This window comes from Nyctereutes procyonoides, unplaced genomic scaffold, assembly GCF_905146905.1.
Source record: "Nyctereutes procyonoides isolate TBG_1078 unplaced genomic scaffold, NYPRO_anot_genome, whole genome shotgun sequence".
Classification (NCBI taxonomy): Eukaryota; Metazoa; Chordata; class Mammalia; order Carnivora; family Canidae; genus Nyctereutes; species Nyctereutes procyonoides.
This window is the reverse complement of record NW_026575147.1, coordinates 23,536,129-23,547,762: the sequence shown is the minus strand read 5'-3', so window position 1 is coordinate 23,547,762 and position 11,634 is coordinate 23,536,129. Positions and strand designations below refer to the sequence as shown.

General features: G+C 39.6%; 1 pseudogene; it reads left to right on the top strand.

The window, feature by feature from the left end:
- The first annotated feature begins 939 nt into the window (after positions 1-939).
- LOC129501265 (bolA-like protein 2) lies at positions 940-1,201 on the top strand (annotated as a pseudogene).
- The last annotated feature ends 10,433 nt before the right edge of the window (positions 1,202-11,634 follow it).

Genomic DNA, 11,634 nt, shown 5'->3' with positions numbered 1-11,634 from the left:
ATAGTATCTTAAGTCACTTATTGATACCTAATATGTCATATACCATACCCACTATATTCTCTTATTTATTGACCATGCCTCGCAACAATGTCTTATAAGTCCATGAGAGCAACAAGTCATCTTAAACATTGCTGAATCCCAATGCCCATAACACTGGTTGACATATAGTAAGTGCTGACTAAATATTTGGTGAGTAAACATATAATGGAATGATTTATAAATAGAGGTAAAGTGAAAAATAAAGTGTAGAGAATGAATTCCAGGAGGACAGAGATGATATTTATTGAAAGGAGAAAAAAAATGAGAAGCTGTTTGGGGGGAATAAGATCAAAAATTTATTTTTTGGCATGTGAAGTTTTATGGGTTTCTATGAGACATCCAAAGTGATATTGTGGTCTGGGGATAGAAATTTAAGCAATATCTACACAGCATTTGGAGCCATGGGATCATCTAGGACAGGATTTCTTGACCTAAAGTCCACAATGGCCAATGGGTTTGTGCATAAATACTTAGGGGATCCATGAACTTGTATGAGAAAAATATTATGTCTTCATTTTTTACTAAATTCTAACAAATTTAGCATTCAATTATGAATGTAGGCAACAAACTACAGCAGTATATACCTGTGAATTTGTCCATAATGAAGAGTACAGATGATTTCATACCACATTACAACTGTTAGAGACATCTTGCTATATCATTTGTGCTTAACACTACTTCAACGTTATGGAAGTCATTGGACTCACCATCAGATCTTATCATTTAACACACTGGCAAAAAAAGTACATATATTCCTACATCACAAATTTGGGTTTTTTATGTTTTGATAAATGTTTAAATGTTTTTCAAAATAATGGATTTCCTTTCTTGTTCTATGTATCTTGGTTAATACATTTAAAATCACTGGGGCTAGAGCTGGGGTTCCATCTAGCTGGACTGATGGAATGGAACAGTATCAAGTACCTTCAGGAGAAACTTCAGTGGGACCTGGAGGCAGTATCCATGGAAGCAGAGGACACTACTCTCAACTGTTGCATGCCCCACTCCAAGTTCTGACGGTTCAGCCAAGTTCAAGGTGAAGACACTGCTTCAGAACCATGGGCTGGTGAACATGTGCTCAGCAGAAAGGCTCCTGCATATCCATGCCTTTGAGCAGAAAATCCTGACCCCAGAGCAGTGATCCCATAAGCAGCAGAAATAAGAGACCAAGACAAGCATGGCCATTAAATTATGAATCATGGCAAAAATTTAAAAAGTGAATAAAATAAAATAAAGTAGCATTACTGTGAGAAAGGATACATAGGCTTGATCAGCCCGCCAGAGGCTCTGTATCACAGAAAAGTTCAGAAGACCTGGAAGGGGCTAATGACCATGTCTAGGGAAGAAGTTGCTACTGGAAAGGCAGGGACTGACTGTCTGAGAAATGGGGGTTGGAAAGGAAGCAGCCATGGGGTGAGGGAAGCTGACTAGAGAATCTAACTAGATCAAACTAAGGAGGACATGGTCAAGATCAAGAGAAGCAGGAAGCTATAGAAAGCTTACTAGTGGAGAGCAGAGAAGAACAAGAGCTCCAGGAGCTGACCAGGGGACTTGACACCCAGAGGAGAATAGAGAGAGAAGTCTGGAAATAAAATGCCAGGAAATACTACTATGGCCAGTGAAGGGCCTGTCTTTAGCTGGAGACTATGGGACATGTCTTCCAGAAAGCAACTGGAGATTCTCAAGCTGGATGTGAGGATGCCTGGGGCAGGTGCATCAGTGAGAGGGTGACTGGGCTGGGAGGCCAGGGATCTAGGTCTTTGACCAACTCTTTGACTTTGTCTTTGACCAACTGTCTTTGACCAACTCTGTGACTTTGATCTAGTTGTTCCTTGGGTGGTACTGTTTCCCTATCCTATAGCTGAAGGGGTTGAACTAGGAGATCTTTAAGATCAATACAGACAGTGCAGTACTTCAATACAGACAGTGCAGGATTTGGTCAATGCTCTGTTCTAGGCCTGCTGTGATACTGACTAGCTGGTCACACTGAACAAATGCCTTTCTCCCTCTGGGCCTCCAACTCCTAAAATTGGGAGATTAACCAAATGTCTTCTTGGACCTTTCCAACACTGTTATCAGGGGCTGTTTGTTAAACATAAACAAACAAACATAAAAGGCTAGGGAGCCTAGCCAAAACGGCCCTGATTTTGACTGACAAAGTCAAAAGAGACTTTACCTGGGCTGCAGATGAACAAGAAATGGGGAACCAGGAAGTGGATCCAGCCTCTCTGAGCCTCTCTCCTTAGTTCTCTCCTTGTCTACTTGTTGAGACTTCTTTCACAAACACCTCATGGTGCTTACCTGCTTCTAAATCTGTTGTTTCCCACCTTCTCCTCTAACTCATAAATTGTGAGCTCCTTAGACTAGGGATGTTGCCTTAAGGATTCACTTTTCATCTCTACTGCCTGGCTTAATAAATATTTGCTGAATGAATGAACAATATAACAGTTTTGTGAATTAATGGCATAACAATTATATACCAAATTACTTTGAGAATAATTATTTGATTGGGGCAACAGTAAGTGAAATGCAAATAAAGGGTTTGATACAGCTGTGTGCATACTACAAATGGGCTAAGGTTAATAGGTAGTGAGCATCAAATTTTGTTAAGGGATTGATTATGTTCCTCCACATTACCTACCAGTATGTCTCCACATCCTAAAGAAAAATAATTTTTATAAATAATTCACTCTAATCATTCTATGGGAAGTAAGGTCTGCCAGCAGAAAATCAATTAAATGCTGATCTCACTGTCAGATTTCAAGCCTCTGGCTGATCCTCTCTTCTGCTTCCAGTTTCAGGATTAGTAACTGAACCACTGCCTACTCAAGCTTGAAGACAGGTTGCAGATAGATTCTCCTTGAGCTGGAGCTTAAGCTTCAAGTTCCAACTGATTTTACCAAAAATTCCTATACTAAGGTATTAAGCCTTAGCCCAACCAATAACACAGGGACTCATGGTTTTCCATTTGCTGTGTGTGCACAGCCACTTCATGAACATCAACAGAGATGTGGCTAAGGCTAGGAAGATTTGGATTTTCCTAGGTCTCCTGGGTCTTTGCCAGAGATATCTCCAGTCCTTTGGATGCTTGAAGAGAAGATACCCTGAATCAGATTACACCAGCTGTCATGTAGAGGTCAGAGAGTTAAACTGAGGAAATGAGAATGTTTTAGAAACTGTTTATATATAAGGAACTGAAAGTCACTTCAGCTAACTTAAGAAAAGCATTTGTTGTGATGATATAGGGAAATTCAGAGAACCAAATTGTATCTTGGGGAAAGGAGAAGATAGATGGCACAGAGATATGGAGTTAGTGAAAAGGTTAAGGAAGTAGAGATAGCAACTGGATGGCTCTTTGAGAAAGTTCAGCAATAAAACAGAGAAATGAGTCAGTAACCCAAGGGAGTATTGGAGAAGAAAAGGTTCTTGGAATGTAAATTAAGAAATAACAGTCAGAAGAGGAGCAAATAGGGAACAGAGAGATGAGATAATTGATGCACAGTAGATGCTCAATAAATACATGCAAATTAATGGGAACCACCTGGGATAAAGAGCATTAAAGTTAAATCTGACTCAAGGGATGCTGAGCATATTTTCTACATTTTTATCCTCATGTTAGGTGACTACTCTCTGGCTCCTTAAGCACTGCAGTGTGAGATTCAGGCATTACCCTAGAGGAAATTAATGGCCCTTCCAGAACTATAACCAGGGAGCAGGGAGACATTGCTGCAGTCCTCAAAGCCATGGGCAATTCCTGATGCCAGCTGCCTTGTGAGACCAGACAAACATGAGGAGACCAGAACGTAAGCAGCAACAGCCACAGTCACATTTCCTAATTGACACCATGAATCATTATCAACGAGACACGAGTCCCAGTAGAAGCTGGTCTTTGTCTCACAGGGGACTCTTCCCAGCCAGTTTCTGAAGAAGGGACCGGTAGTTCAGGCTAATTATTCCAGTCATCATACTGGAGCTAAAGAAGCTAAGTAAACCAGATGTTTTAGGGGCATTTTGGTTGCAAGGAAGAGACGTTCATTTTAGCTAACTTGAATATATTGGAATTTATTTTAAGGACCCAGGGGAATATCACACAATAGAATTGTTTTTTAAAAATGACAATGGGCCTTATAGGAAATGGGGAGTTGATGTGTTCTCATTCTCCATCCTTTCTCCACCCTAAACCTCATGTCTCCCAAATCTTCCATGTTATTTTCTCCATCTTTTTCTCTATCCAGACCAGTTTCTGCACTCCTTCACCCCTTTTGCATGGTCTGTCCTGAATGCCCTGAAATGGTGGCCTTGTCCCACCACCACCACTAAGAAATCTTACAGCTCGGCTCCCTTATATTAATGGTTCCATCTCTGTAGTCCATTCCATATTCCCTGCAAAGAGCTATTTATTAGCTCAGCTAGGGCCAGGTGACTACATTAGCACAACCAGATTATTATATATAGAGAGATACATGATAATTAGAGCCACCCCTTCCAGGCTGTGGATGGGCAGGTTTTCTGACAATAAGATGGCATGGGGAGAAAATGACTGGCATATTTATATTCAGAGGTTCTGGCTGAATGCCACACTCTCAGCTAAACACAATTTGACAGGTGCTGTGGGAAAAGTTGACTTAGTCTCTTACATTTAAGGAAAACTTTTTGTTTCATTGGAAGCAAGGGGAGGAAAATGTTAGAGATTTGCCTATAGATTATAGCATCTCCCTATTGCTTCATGCCTTCACCTCAAGACAGGCAAGGGCCAACAACTTTTCCCTGTGGGGCTTTGCTTCTCTGAACACAATGATGAGTTCCCTAGTGCCTCCTGCCCACGCACAGAGACTGTTGCCTAGTTCACTTCTTGGGCAGGGTGAAGAACGTTCTCTGACCACAATGAGAATTAAGGTAGACATCAACAACAGAAAGAAATATGGAAAATAACCAAATATTTGGAAACTAAACAACTCACTAAACAACCTATTAGCCAAAGAATAAATCACAAGGGAAATCAGAAAATATTTTCCCTGAGAAAAATGAAAACACAATATATCAAAATTTCTTTTTTTGAAACTAAAGCAGGGCATGAAGGGTAATTCTTAGCATAGAAAACCTTGTATTAAAGAATAGGATGGTTTAAAACCAATGACCTAAGCTTCCACTTTAAGAAACTAGAAAAATAAAACCTAAAGTAAGCATTAAGAAATAAATAATAAAGATAACAGAAATAAATGAAATGCAAAACAGAAAAATATGAGAGAAAGGGGCACTTGGGTTGGTGCAGTTAGTTAAGTGTCCAACTCTTGGTTCTGCCTCAGGTCATGATCTTGGGGTCATAAGACTGAGCCCTATGATGGACTCTGCAGTCAGCACAGAGTCTGCTTAAGACTCTCTCTCCCTCTCCCTCTGCCCCTCCCTGCCTCAAATAAATAAATCTTCAAAAAAATGGAGAAAAACAACAAAACTAAAGGTTTATTTTAAAATATTAATAAAAGTGGGTGCCTGGGTAGCTCAGTCAGCTAAGCATCTGCCTTCAGTTCAGGTCATAATCCCAGGATCCTGGAATTTACCCCTGTATCATGCTCTCTGCTCAGCAAGGAGTCTGCTTCTCCCTCTCCCTCTGCCCCTCCCTCTGCTCATACTCTTTCTGTCTCTCAAATAAATAAATAAAATATTTTTTAAAGATAAACATTTTTTAAAATATCAATAAAAGTGATAACCCAGGCAGACTGATGGGGAGAAGGGAAAGAGAGAACAAATTGCCCATATCAGGAATGAGAGAAGGGACATAACTACAGATCTTACAGACATTAAAAAGAAAATATTATGAAAAATTATGCCAATAACTACAACTTAGATAAAATGGGTAAATTCCTTTAAAGATACAGGTTATCAAAACTTGTTCAGGAATAAATAGCTTGAATAGTTCTGCCTAGATGAAAGAAATTTGTTTGTAAAACCCTCTCCATAAAGAAAACTCTGGGCATGAATAATTTTACTGGTGAAATCTGACAAAAAAAAATTTAAAACTTATAATACCTATTTTGCATAAACTCTTGCACAAAATAAAAGTTGAGGGGACACTCTCAACTCATTCTGACTCCAGTACTACCCTCATCCCAAAACCAATTGGTTATTCAAAGAAAACTAAAGTACAAACTACTTTCCAACATGAACATAAATGCAAAAATCCTTAACAAAATTTAAGCAAATTGAATCCAGCAATACATAAAAAAACCAACACATCATAACCAAGTGGAGTTTATCCCCAGAATTGTAAGATCAGTTTAACATTAAAAATCAATCAGTTAAAAAAAGAAAAACAATCAATCAGTAGGGGATCCCTGGTTGGCTAGCAGTTTAGCGTGTGATCCTGGAGTCCCGGGATTGAGTCCCATGTCGGGCTCCCTGCATGGAGCCTGTTTCTCCCTCTGTCTACGTCTCTGCTTCTCTCTGTGTGTGTCTCTCATGAATAAATAAACAAAATCTTGAAAAAATAAAAGAAATAAAAAAATCAATCAGTATAATCACACCAACAGTCTATTAAAAAATCATAGAATTATCTCAAAAGTTATAGAAACATCATTTGCCAAAATTTAAAATACCCCTTCATGATACAAAATTTATGTAAAATTAGAATAGAAGGGAACTTTCTCAGCCTCATAAAGGATGGGAATATATGGGAAGCCAAGAGCTAACATAATATTAAACGTTGAAAAACTGAATGCTTTTCTCCTAAGATCAGGAACAAGGCTAGAATGTCTGCTCTCCTTACTCCTATTCAACATTGTACTGAAGCTAGTATCAAGGTGCAATTAGGAAAAATAAATAAGGGACGCCTGAGTGGCTCAGTGGTTGAGCATCTGCCTTCGGCCCAAGGCATAGCCCCAGAGTCCCAGGATCAAGTCCCACATCGGGCTCCCCTCGAGGAGCCTGCTTCTCCCTCTGCCTGTGTCTCTGCCTCTCTGTGTGTGTCTCTCATGAATAAATAAAATCATTTTTTAAAAAAGGAAAAATAAACAAAAAGGCATCCAGACTAGAAAGGAATAAATAAAACTATCCTAAAATTTACTTTCTCCAATTTCATAAGCTTATCATTCTGGCATGATGGAATTTGGAAAAGCCCCACTCATTTACTGTGTACTAAGTAATGCATCCTGTCCCTATGTCTACCATCCATCTTTTTAACACCAGAAGGAGGACTGCTTGGGACTGTACACAGTCAAGGACTTTCATTCTGATGTCATAGTCTAGGGTTCTGTTCAACCTTCTCTCTCCTCTCTTCTCTCTTCTGTTCTCTTTTCCTCCTCTTCCTCCTGCTCCTTTTCTCTCTCTCCACCCCCCTCCAACCCTTCCTCCATCACCACCACTCTCTCTTCCCAGGAGACCAGATAGTTAAGGAGGTCAGTGCCAAGCTCTTACTTGAAAATGCTCATCCATTTCTCCCCTTTTTCCACACCCTCTCTCATTTCTAATAATCCCAGATTAATACATGGTCTCAGAATATACTTGGGCCTAAGAGTTCCCACATCCTGAAAGGGCAGAGGAGAAGAAAAGTTGTAGGCATGAGATGAATATCATATCAAGCTACTTTTTGCTGGCCAATATGCTCTCAATAAATTGATGGGGATATTTGAGTATGATTTCTGGAGGAAGAGTCTCAGAAGATCAATCTGTCTTTATTCTTGGTACTAAGCTACCTCCAGTCTAGGCAAAAGGAGTTGTCCATGTGACTAGAGGACCATACAGGGGTTTGGTACCAAAGCCTTGTAGTGACAAAACTGGGGCATTTGCTTAATTTTGCCCTCTCTATATCTTGCTTTCAGGAACACTGCAGAGTTATCAGTGTCTAGCACAGACAGTCAAGCATCCAAGACCCAGGTCCTTGTCATTTTTTGTTCAATATTCCCCTTCCCAAATACTGTGATCACCCCACAGAGAATAAATATGCTTACACAAAATTCAGTTCTAGGTGTCAAGATCGATGATGCTATATACACACAGGCAAAAAGAATATAAAAAGTTTCATTGCTTACATCGTGAGACTCTCTGGGAAGACCTAGATAGCCTTCTAAAAGGCCAAAATGATTGAAAAAGAAAAATGAAGGGCAAGGACAGGTGGGTTGGGGTTTTATGGTGATTATGAGATGGGACTGGGGTGAGGGCCCAGGCTTGAGGGGTTTTCTCATAAGCTTGTCCAGATATGGGACAGAAAGAGAGAGGGAAGCAGGCTTTAAGAAGTTGTCAGCAGTCAAGTATCAGAAATAAAGTCAGACTCTTTACTGCGATGGCACTATCCACAATTCTTCAAAGGGTTGCCTCTCAACATTCTGCTCCAGGGTGAGGAGCATCCACCAAGCCCTTATCCAGTAACATCTGTCTTTGGGAAGAGCAGGTTGTCGGGTTGGGAGTATCACTCCCACACAAGGAGCAGCCGTATGTGTGGATGTGACAGGACCTAATGAGCTTGCTGAGAATATTTAAATTGCTAAACAGGATAGGATATTTACTACCGTGTTTATCCCTAAGCATTTGCAGTAAAAATCAAAGTGATGCCATTATGTGATCCCCTAGTGGCATGTACTTGGAAGCTCTTCTTTTTTAGCCAAAATTGATTTGGGGGTTGTATATAATTCTCCCTTTCAAACAGCAATTGAAAATCTGAATGGTGGGGAATTAAGCCAAAAAATATGGACAAGCTTAAAGCTAGAGCAGGAAAGAATTTGCACAACTACCCCTGGGAGGTGGTTATCCTTATCCCTCTCTACTGTCCTATTGCAGGGACCATCCACAGCATGATATTGAGGAAAACACCTTGGCTTTGAAGCCAACTGACTCAAAATTTATCCCTGGCTGAATCATTTAACATGTGACCTTAGGAAATTAATTTTTTTACGACCTCACTTTCCCCTTCTGTACATTAGGGATAATAATACCTACCACAATAAGATTGTTATAAGGTAAAAAGGAGACAACAATTCATATAAGTTTCCAGCATAATGTATGCCACATATCCAATAGATACTCATTAGTTAGTATGTTTCTACCACTATTACCACCACCATTATCTGTTACCTACCACCGTCAGGACTACTACCAGTATGAAAGAATTGTGAGTTTTAACAATTTTTATCTCTCCATTCTTCTGTCCATGGTACATAAATTGCTCTCCAAAATGACCAATTAAAGGATCATGTCTGTACTTTAAAACCTCCAGGGAACTTATCACCTCCTTGGCATACTCCATCTTCTTGACATTCAAAAAGTTTCTCCTTAAACTGAACTAAAATCTAGCTTGCCAGAGCACAGCATCTGTCAACAGGAAAGTATTCTGGGGGATATTAGAAGTTGAGTAGGAAATAAAATGAAGACTCTGTTTTCTATTTATGGCAATATTTCAGATGAGATATCTTAAGGAAACATCAGCTACAAAGAAACCAAGAAGACTGTATGAAATATTTCTAAATATCTTTTTAAATGTATAATGCATAGCAGAAGTGGCATGACAATACAAAAAAAAATCCTCATAAGCCACAAAGGAGACAAAAACACCAGCTCAGAGAGGTGAGTGTTAAGGAGCCACCCGCCCTGAGGACGGCTGGTTATCCCAGCTACCTGGAGCTTCCTTTATAATGAAGCTTCCCTGGAGAAAGACCTGGGCCTGCATAAAGTGTGAAGGTAAATCTGAGACCCTTGGATTAATTGGAGCCCCTGACAAATTGATCCCCTCCTTGAAAAGTTAAACCAGGAAAAATAATCCCACAAAGGAGACAAAAGGAAGTTTGCCTGTCAGAGTCTTGAGACTGACTAAAGAAAGAAATTCTTTAAAAAAGGTCTCCCTTGACACACCAACTCATGGAGAATAAGTGGAATTCACTCTATCTGAAAAGTCTTTTAAAAATCCAAAAATTTAGGGATCCCTGGGTGGCGCAGCGGTTTGGCGCCTGCCTTTGGCCCAGGGCGCAATCCTGGAGACCGGGATCGAATCCCACGTCGGGCTCCCGGTGCATGGAGCCTGCTTCTCCCTCTGCCTGTGTCTCTGCCTCTCTCTCTCTCTCTCTGTGACTATCATAAATAAATAAATAAAAATAAAAAAAAATCCAAAAATTTAAAGAGGTTTCTGATCAATCATAATCCCATATTGAGTATACCAAATGTAAATTCTCTCCAGAGTAATATGCATTAAACCCAGGCTCAGAGAACTTTCACAATTAAGTTCCAATGAGCATGATCTCACAATCTAACTACATAAATTAAACCTATAAAAAATTCAGATATTGGACAGAATATAAAATAATTGTTTATCAAAAATGAAAAATAAAAAGAAAGCATGAAGTTACTAACATTGTACCTTGACAAAGTAAGGACACACATTATAATTTTAAGAGTGATCATTCAGATAATAGAAGTAGAATGTATAATGTCCAAATTTGTGGAGATTGAAAATATAAAGTTTTTAAAAACCCAATCCAAAAGAAAGTAAAAAATGGAGAGAGAAAAAAACAATGTTGGAGGAAAATAGGAAGCATAAAATAAATGGTAAGTTTGAATTAACATATGTCAGTAATAGCGTTAAGTGTAACTAAACTATATTGTCCAGTAAAAAGAGAAATATAAAGACTATTGGACTAGATGAAGAAATAAAATCTAATATGAGCATACAGAGAGATGGAAAGTGGTGAAAACGACAACCGAAATAAAGCTGGCAGCTTTCCTCTCCTGATCAAGATGGAGTAACAGGGACTAGATTTACCATCTTACCAAAAACAACCCCAAAATGACAAACTGCAATAAAAACAATGTTGCCAAGAGACTGCACATCATATAACAAAGGACAGGGACCCTGAGACAAGGGAAACAAAGGAGACGAAGTCTACAATCACCTACGCTCACTGACTCGAGTTTCCATGCTGCATATAGCACAGGGAAAGAGCATCCAGGCCAACCCAAAGGATTAGCCCTGAGGTCAGAAGGTAAAGCTGGAAGGCCAAGCAGGTCAATGTAGATGGAATTAGTGGGACAGGGGACCAAAGAAGAGAATGCTACACAGAGAACTCCAGAGATCTACAGGCCTCCCTCTCTCCAGCATCCAAAAGAGTACTGATCAGTATACACGGTAAGGAAACTATCTAAAGCCAGGGAAAGAACCACCAGAAAGCTAGCTATTTCTGATGACACTGGAGAGCTTACACAAAGAAAATGATAAATTTAAAGATTTAAATTTTCAGCATAAGCCATGGTCAGAGAACTAGAGAGTGTCTATGGCGGATCTAAAATTATCTCCTAATCCTTATAGCCACAGAGCAGATACGGCTGAAAATAAGATTCTAAATGTCATTGTGTCTGTTGCAGAATTACAATACAAGTTTAATTCATAGCTTTGCCAGTTCTATGTAAAAATCAGGACTTGACTATACAAAGGAGTAAAACCTGAGATTCTGAACAGAAACATTTTGGTGGGCTTGGAAGAATCTAAGAAATTAAACCACTTACATCCCCTGAGCCTCCCTTGCTTGCTTATCTCTTGCCCAAGGAGACCAGACAAACTTGCAATAATCTCACCTGAGACAGTTGCCTTTCAAGGGGTTCTTGTGCTCCTTAGAACTT